Source organism: Lactuca sativa, chromosome 7, assembly GCF_002870075.4.
Source record: "Lactuca sativa cultivar Salinas chromosome 7, Lsat_Salinas_v11, whole genome shotgun sequence".
NCBI classification, from domain to species: Eukaryota; Viridiplantae; Streptophyta; class Magnoliopsida; order Asterales; family Asteraceae; genus Lactuca; species Lactuca sativa.
In genome coordinates, this window is record NC_056629.2 from 7,740,060 (window position 1) to 7,749,098 (window position 9,039).

The window sequence follows — 9,039 nt, forward strand, 5'->3', positions numbered from 1 at the left end:
GATGTGTGTAAAACACTTTTGGAATATGAATATTGTACATTTGTACTCATATTTGATAACTTTATGGCGACGTGTTGGGTTGTTTTTTTTTATAATGTTTCATCATTATGATATTTTGTAACTAGAAAAATCATATATTTTGGCAATCTATTTTACAGCAGTATTAAATAATATTTTTAATACTCACAACTAAAAGGTAATTTTATTATCTTCTAAAATAATACGGTTATTTTTACACGTAATTTTAAAAATATACTACCCTTACGTTTTGAGTAATTTCTTTATTTTGATTTTGACGATTATCTTGTGAAAAAGGAGTTTGAAAATACATTCCACATTGTTAGTGATTTACACTTGACAAAGGTGGATCATGTTTAATGGCATCCATTTGAATATTTGGTAGCGTTTTAATATAACTTATTAAATTTAAGTTGTAACGTGTTCTCATCAAAAAGTGCATCCAATACTTATATTGTTTCGATAAATACAAAAAGTGTTTGATATATGTCCTGCGAAACAATAATACTAATAATAAATATATATATATAAATATTATTTAATTACAAATAATCTTAGAATATATATATATATATATATATATATATATATATATATATATATATATATATATATATATATATATATATATATATATATAGAGAGAGAGAGAGAGAGAGAGGTTCAGGTTCATTTGAGACCATTCTAATTTTGTGAGACCGTAAGACCAAATCTAAAATAATTTTAAAATGCAAAATAAATGGAAAAATTCAAAAAAAAAATTAAAATATTATTTTCGGAACTTGAATTAGCTAAAAAATAAAAAAAAATCCCGTTTTTTTTGAAAAAATACGTGAAATATTCTAATAGAATATTACACTGTACATATTCTAAAAAATAATTTTATGGGTCGTTTCCACTGGTTAACATGTCCCAGAAAGGTAGTTTTCTTTGTTTGTAATTCAGTTTTTTTTTTTTTTTTTTTTTTTTTTTTTTTTTTTTTGTAAGTGTATGGTTTGGTGTAATGGAATTTGGGATGAAATTGTTCATTTCATTACAGAATGGAATGTAAATTTGCAAAACAATACATTTTTTACTGTGTAATTTTTAATGTCAATTTTGTTTAAATAAAAGTAATAAAGATAATTGATTGGCCAATTTGCAACATATATAAAAAAAACACTTCACAATGATGTTTAATGCGGTAATTGTACTTACTTTCTTTCGGTTAATGACATATTTTTTGTGTAGGGTTAATGAGAGGTTGCAAAAGAGGGTGGTCGTGAATTTTCTCACAAGAGTAAAGGAATGTTGGGTCGATTGAAGAACAAAGAGGTTGTGGGGTTACATACACATTATTGAATCAACAGTTTTATTTGCTCATTCATGAACTGCTAAGGGACTATAATTTTTTTTTTTATGTTTTTCATTACTATTTGTGTATGCTATATCTTTGATATTGTTGATGGGTTTTGGTCCTAAGAACATCCTATGTGCTCATACAAACCCTAATGCTTGGATCTAGGTTTCTCTATTGTACATGCAAGTTATCCAAGACTATAAACCCTAATTCTAGCATACAAGTAATCATATTAACATAAGAATGGGTTTAGATCATACCTTGATTGTTATGTATCAATAATAATCTCAAATCCTTCTTCTATTGACTTTAGAAAGCTTAGAGTCACAAATGTCACTCCTCTAATGGTTCACAAACACCAAAAGCAAGAGGATGAAGAGGAGAGAGGATGGAGGTTGCCCTAAAATGTGTGAAACCCTAGAAGGATGCTTAGCCACGTTTTTGGGTCATAAGGGATCTATATATAATGAGGCTATTAGGGTTATCTAACAAGGAAACCCTAATTTGGATGCTTAAGCCCTAAGCAACCCATGGATCCCTTTCCTTAAGGCCTTGGACGATTTCCTTATGGGTTTCCCCATAGAATTCGTCCATTCCTTAATACAAGGCAATCCATGGCCCAAATTACAATTATCTTATAATTACAATTCCAGTCCCTTAAGTTTAATTAATCTCTTTTAGTCACAAAACTAATTACCAATTAATTATTGACTAATATTAATTAAACAATATGATTTCTCCTTTAATATATTATTCCCATAAGATATTAATAAATCATATTTAATCCTTTCTCTCCATAATTCATCCTATCAAGTTGCTTTGGTGAAGGCAACCCAAAAGGATCATGCACCATCGGGTCAAGTACATACTAAAATAGTTATGGACTTAGACACTAATCCAACAGTCTCCCACTTGGATAAGTTTAATAACTATTCTGCGCATGACTTCAGATCCTGATATGCAATCGTAGCTTTCCAAAGCCGCTGTCAACTCTGATCCTATCAGATACGCGTGTCCTTTAGATAAGGGATCATATATTCCTCCATTCTAGATATCGTATAAGACATAATTTCAAATCATTCTCTTTGTACTTTTCCTCGACTTCCGATTTATGACGACTGACTAATTGAACAAATCAAATTAGCCCTAGCCCGGCCGAGCATTTACATTTGTCATCACTAAATCATCGAGGGGCCCAAAGATATCGCTTTTATCCTACTTTGGATAAAAGGAACGGATGAACTTTGATTCAGTGCTTGCTTGCACTCACTCACCAAATCACACACAATAATATGTTTTATGACACCAAGTTACTGGTGCGTTTACATATTATCAATGTGCAACCGATTTGCAAGATACAACTCACACATCTCGGTTTCAAGAATATAAGATGTTATCGTCTCACCAATCACTCGTGATACAATTCATGGAGTGATCCAAGTGAGTGTGGGTTTAATCCAATGCTCAAATCATATTCATAAGTACTCATGAATGTTGCAGCAAACATTTGCTTATGTCTAATACTCTTTAGACAATCCACACACCAATTCATGATAGTCTTTATTCATACCTACTTCCAACATATGAACGACTGTGGCCCGTTCGAATAATTTGACTGTTCTCAACCAATTAAATTATTCAGGAAGTCAAAACATGCAATGTGAAACACAAGAATAATACTAATCTCATATGGCCTCAAACCTTTGAGCATAAATAAAACACCTTTTATTTATCACCATATCGATTACTCATTATTTGTTGTTTCGGGTAATCAACTTCTTACTTGAATTATTACTACACTTGTCCCATGCTCCTAGCATGCATACAATGTCTACCTATGGTTCTTACTTTGTAAAATAGATCAAATTGAACACATTTCCAATCATACTCATTTCACAACTCCGAATCCTTTTCACAAGTGAAAGAATATCTAATTCTTGCCACTTATGGAATATGTTAGATTCTAACATTTTATGCAACGATCCTTTTGTAATGTCACTGCACTAAAGTCACAATGACTATTGCCAATGAAATTACAAAGTCCTCTATCGGAGATTGTTACAAGACAATTCCATAGATGTGATGTCTCTCACTCAAAGTACTTTCTTTGAACATCCTTTTGCATAGAAGTTTCTAATCTAGACGTAGATTTTCAATATTCAATTCCCAATATGGACACGTTTCCATATTTTCCATATGACAACTCATTCTTAATAGAATCTTATCTATTCATAATAATGTCGATATGGTCCATCCAATACTATACTTCCAACTACTCACAAGCGACCAATCCTCAGCGAACTTTGGATTGTCCTTTGATAGTTGTTTAATTATTTTAGTCAAAACCGATTCTCGTCCTTTTTCCCTCTAAATGCGCTAGACATTTGGAAAATTTTAGAATGGTCAAATATTATAGCATTTGCAATCGATCCTATACCTGAAGCGTATGGGACACGATGCATAATGTCTTACATGAAGATTTGATACTTTATCAATCTTCTGCCATAATATTTTATGTGCTACGTTCTCAAAATTCGAACTATGAAGAGGAATGCCGTAATCATAATCGAAATTTGAAAACACACTATGTATCCTTGACTAAATTTATTAACATTCCACAACCTAAGCCTTTAGATTTGAAATGAAACATAATATTCTCTCCCTTAATTATAGCAAACACTATTCAACCCTTACAACTTTGCAAGGTATGACTCTTGTTTTCTATAATTAATATTGCTAACTTGCAATACACTACAAGAAAAAAGGCCTTTTACGACGCTCATTGCGCGTCGTAAATGGCTCAGACGACGCGCAAATGCGTGTCAAGGAAGGCCATGTCATAAAGATAGACGACGCGCATTTGCGCGTCGTCTAGAGACGACGCGCATTTACGACGCGCATTTACGACACGCATTTACGACGCGCGGTTACGACACGCAATGCGTATCAAGGAAGGCCCTGTCATAAAGGAAGATGACACGCATTCGCCTGTCGTAACCTTACGACGCGCGTGTTAATGACACGCAATGCGTATCAAGAAAGCCCCTGTCAAGAAAGGCCATGTCATAAATGAAGATGACACACATTTTTGCGTATCGTAATTTTAAATGTTTTAAAAAATATATTATTTATAGATTTACTAATTTTTCATATTAAATAATACATTAGAAATCTCATAATAATAAATAAAATACCATAAATAACAAATATAATTCATTTCACTAATATGTCAAATACAAATAATTATTCCAATAGTGAGTAAATGTTATAAAAAAATGAACTCATTTATATACAATTGCATTAATTATCTAGCTTACTATGTGCCAACAAACTTCTATCTTTTTCCTTCTCTGCATAAACTTCATTAGCAGCATCCTAAAGAACCTCTATCTTTTTCATCAGCAACATCCTCAAAAACTTCTATCTTTTTCCTTCTCTGCATAAACTTCTATCTCACACTCAATGTAGTTTTAAACATCAGGTTTAAAAAATCAACTTTAAGGTTGCCTTGTTAAAGAGAATGACTAGAATAGATTTCCCTTTTTCACAAGGCATGTGCTTGCTTGCACATATATATGGAATCATTCTAACAAAAAAAATTGTTCATGTCAACTACTCCAAGGACTATTACGTAATTTAACATGAAGAATTTTGTCCAGATGAAAGGATTGACTTTAAACTTTATAAAAATCATTTAAATGAACTTACCTGACCATGAAGCGTGTTGATCCAGGATCTCCTTGCCTTCCTGCTCTGCCACGAAGCTTTGTAAAGCAAGAAATAAATTAAAAAAGTGAGTCTGAAAGTATATGCTAAATTTATGTAAAACCTTAAAACACAATATTGATGCAAAGTTACCTGATTATCAATTCTTCGGGACTCATGCAAAGATGTCCCAATGACATGGAGACCACCAAGTCGTTTGACTTCCAATCCTTCATGAAAGCAATGAATCTCACAGTCCTTTAGAACCGATAAATAGGCAATTGCAATGCAAGGACCCAGGGCCGGTCCAAAGAAATATGTTGCCCGGGGCAATAAGACATAATGATGCCCTAATTATATATTTTCAGAAACTAATATCATAATTCATAAAATTTACCCTAGTTCACTGTTTTTCAATCATAACTCAGAAAAAAAAAACACTAATAATTTTAGAAAGTAAGAAAATTAATATAAAAAATCATAATATTTACCTCAGTACTTTGATAGGTAACAGTGAGAATGCAATGACATGTAGACTATTGATCCACCTTTAAACAATGCTTTAGGTACCTAGCTATCATCCAGAAAACAACAAAACAGACAAAAATTTACACTAATCCCATCACAAACAAAACCAGCTGCTATTATCACAAATAACAAATATAATATACTCCAGACAGTATTAAAATGTAGCAGCATCCAAACATATTATAAGATGAAAAAGTTAATAAGACGAAGAAGTAAGAAGTTCTGAAATAAAGAGAGAATATTATATGTAGTGTAATATTCCAAATGGACTTGAAAAGTTCTTGTATCTTGACCATCTACCATTATCAAACCTGTCATTTTTATACCAAATTAAATTCAAAACCAAATTTTAGCTTGACCATCCATCATTATTCCGTCCCCTGAGAATTGGGGACAAAAATAGCCTCAGGGGTATTTTGGGAAAGTTCCAATTTAATTAAGTTTTTGTAATAAAATATGATTGTAGTTCGTGAATTGCCATAATATCACCTCCATTGTTGGCGTAATTCAGGAAAAAGCCCACAGGGGCATTTTAGGAAAATGCTTTTATTATTTTTGTTTCCCGGTTTTAGACTATGAGTCAAACTCTTTTTCTTTTAGTATAAATATGCTACGTTATAGGTATTTAGAAAGAAGTTTTTCAGCAATAAAAGTTTTCTTTTCCACCAAGCAAAATAAAAAATCCCATCTTTTTCTTCCCCTGTTATCACCTGTTGCCAGCCATGTAGTTTTTTTTTCCTTTTTTTCTTCCTGTTCTATTTTGTTTTCTGTTCTTAGGCAACAAGGTTGCAGCAAGGTATCAGGTAGATACCTTACATCCATAACGTTCAGGTTCTTTGAGAATATCTTCTTTCAGTCGAGCTTCCATTCTCTCCACTCTTTCACAGTAAGAGTCTTTCTTCTTTCCAATATTCCAAAGGCCTCTTTTTAATTCTACTGCTTCGTCTCACTCCAGATGTCTAAGAAGACCCCGCTCCTATCATAATCATCTCCATTATATCATAAATAAATAAACCATAAGAAGACCATCTACAACAGGGGGAAGAGAAGCATCAGGAAACAATTCCTAGCTAACTAGATAATAATAATTATCTAATAACTCTACAGTAAACAATTCCTAACTAACTAGATAATAATAATTATCAACTCATGTGACATTTTTATAAGTGTTTGTTCCAACAAAATCCATTATCTAAAAACCATATTCATTTTTTTAAATCCAAGTAACTAACTTCATCATGATTTAAATTATTTTCCATAGGGGAATTCTTGGTATAAAAAAGGTAACACATAATTTAAATGTGTATAATTTAGAATTTTAACTAACTAGGTTAGGACTTCAAAGGTAATCACATAAAGAACAAGTCAACTGTAATGACTGAAAAAACTGAAATCTAAGAAATTTTTTGGAAATTTTCCTTTTATTATTTATATATTAACGATATATATAAGACAAAGATGAGAGGTTCTGGTGGTTTCAATCCAAAGAATTAAAGGAAGAGTAGCCCTCATAAAATCGATGGTTTCAAAGTGGAACCAATGGATAATAAAAGGGAAACTAATGTGCAGGAAAGTACAACACAAAAGAGATGTTGCTTGTGGAAGTGCCTTAAAATTCAAAAAATAGGCATGGGTCAAGGGAATCCAAGACAGTCAAGACACGTGGGTACAAAATTAAAAATATAATCAAATGGTCAAGTATTTAATATGCATGCAAAGGTATTATATGTGGTTGGCTGTTTTTGTCATGGACCAGAGCGTACAATCCACAAGGAAGAAAAGTTGAAACCTTGATTTTATATGATTTTTGTTTAAAAGTGTGAACCACCTTTTTGAATAATTTATGCTTGATTCCAACAGAAATGGTAATGGAATGAGTCATTCCATTCCTTTGTTGACTAAATCATACCAAACACTGTAAATGACCTACCTTAACAAAAGCAGGAACCCATTTTGTTTTCTCATTGTTTTCAAGTAATTGATCTTTCAACTTTTCCAATGCAAAAAACGTTGACCAAGAAACATGAATAAACTAATCATGATACCACGTTATCCCACTAAAGATAATAAAGATGCGAAGGGCACTCATGTCTTTTGTAGAAAAGATAAGTAAAAAGATGTACCAGCTGGGAACTGCTCTGTAGATGAGAGGGGTATCATATCTCCAACAAAAATGATATGAATGTGTAAAGCTTCGAGATTTGACCAGTCTGCCCTTATCCTACATACATCCATAATAAAAGGTTAGGAATAATCATTTTACATAAATGCCCCTGTTGATAATTATATAACATTCAACTATTCTTGCCTTCACTGCTTGAATGATATCTTTATCTGCCTCTTTGACATATTGACCAATGAAATCGGTAACTTTTTCTGTAAAGCAGCCATCATCATCAACTGCCATAACTAGATTTTCTCCCTGGATATACAAGAAAAAGTATAATTTGGTTATGGGAAAAAAGATATAAATAAAGGTACAATACATATGTGATCATGTCTGCTTTCTTTCCAAGGGGTTCTGCATAGCGACCCACAACTTGAACCTAAAAAGAAAAAAAAAAAACAAGAAAGTTATAATTTTATGAGATAAGTAGTAGAAATCAGTGAGTGTAAATTGGTAAAAGATGTAAATTTGCTTACATGTGGGGGGCATTTTTTGGTAAGATGGGATAATATTGTTTCCTTGATTACCTCCAACAGAGACTTGCGCTGAAATTATGTAGATGATCGTTATTTGGGTAGAGAAGAAGGTTGATTTCTTTAATTTGATTTGAATAAATACCTTATCGTCTTGGTCCTTTTCTGCAAGATTGATCATATAATCTAATGCCATCATGAAGCCTGATTCCATCTGATCAATTCGTTTTCCAATCACGCCTTGTGCAGCCAACAGCACCCTAACTCCTCAGATTCTTCATCCATTTGGTCATCTTCCAACTGTTGTATAAATAGACATTGGGTTGAATTGCAATTACGATGGTTATGAAATGAAATGGTCTACAAATCAATTCTACGAAGTCAAATGCTTGACGATTTGGTTAAAATCAAAGTATAAGTATATTTTTTTTCATGTGCCCACCAAATGACTGATGAAATGCCACAACGAGAGAAATTCAATAAAGTAAGGAATTTGAAGTTGGAGTTAAAGCATGTCTTACAAGGTTAGCCATCTCTTCAAGAACAGACGTAACTTGTTCACCTCCTTTAAGGAGATCTTCATACTGAGCAGGACTCCAAGTACTCCAAGTACAAGTTTTTAGCTTAAGACCTGATGCAGCAAAACGGATTACATAGTTTATCGGATTACACCGGATGCAGCAAAAGGGAGCAACATATAGGACTATGTTTCGTGGATCTGGGATTCAAAAATACAAACCCAATGTTTCGTTCTTTAATCTTGTGGAATAATGGGGCTTTATTGGTGGTGGTGGTGAACCAGAGAGAAA

The 9,039-nt window shown here is 32.5% G+C and overlaps 1 long non-coding RNA gene across 1 annotated transcript; it reads right to left on the reverse strand.

Moving 5' to 3' along the window:
* Positions 1 to 4,548: 4,548 nt before the first annotated feature.
* LOC128127080 (uncharacterized) lies at positions 4,549 to 5,433 on the reverse strand. The gene is made up of 2 exons (XR_008225140.1): positions 5,216 to 5,433; positions 4,549 to 5,121 (listed from the first exon to the last, which is right to left on the reverse strand). It is a non-coding gene; the product is annotated as an uncharacterized LOC128127080 (long non-coding RNA).
* Positions 5,434 to 9,039: the final 3,606 nt, after the last annotated feature.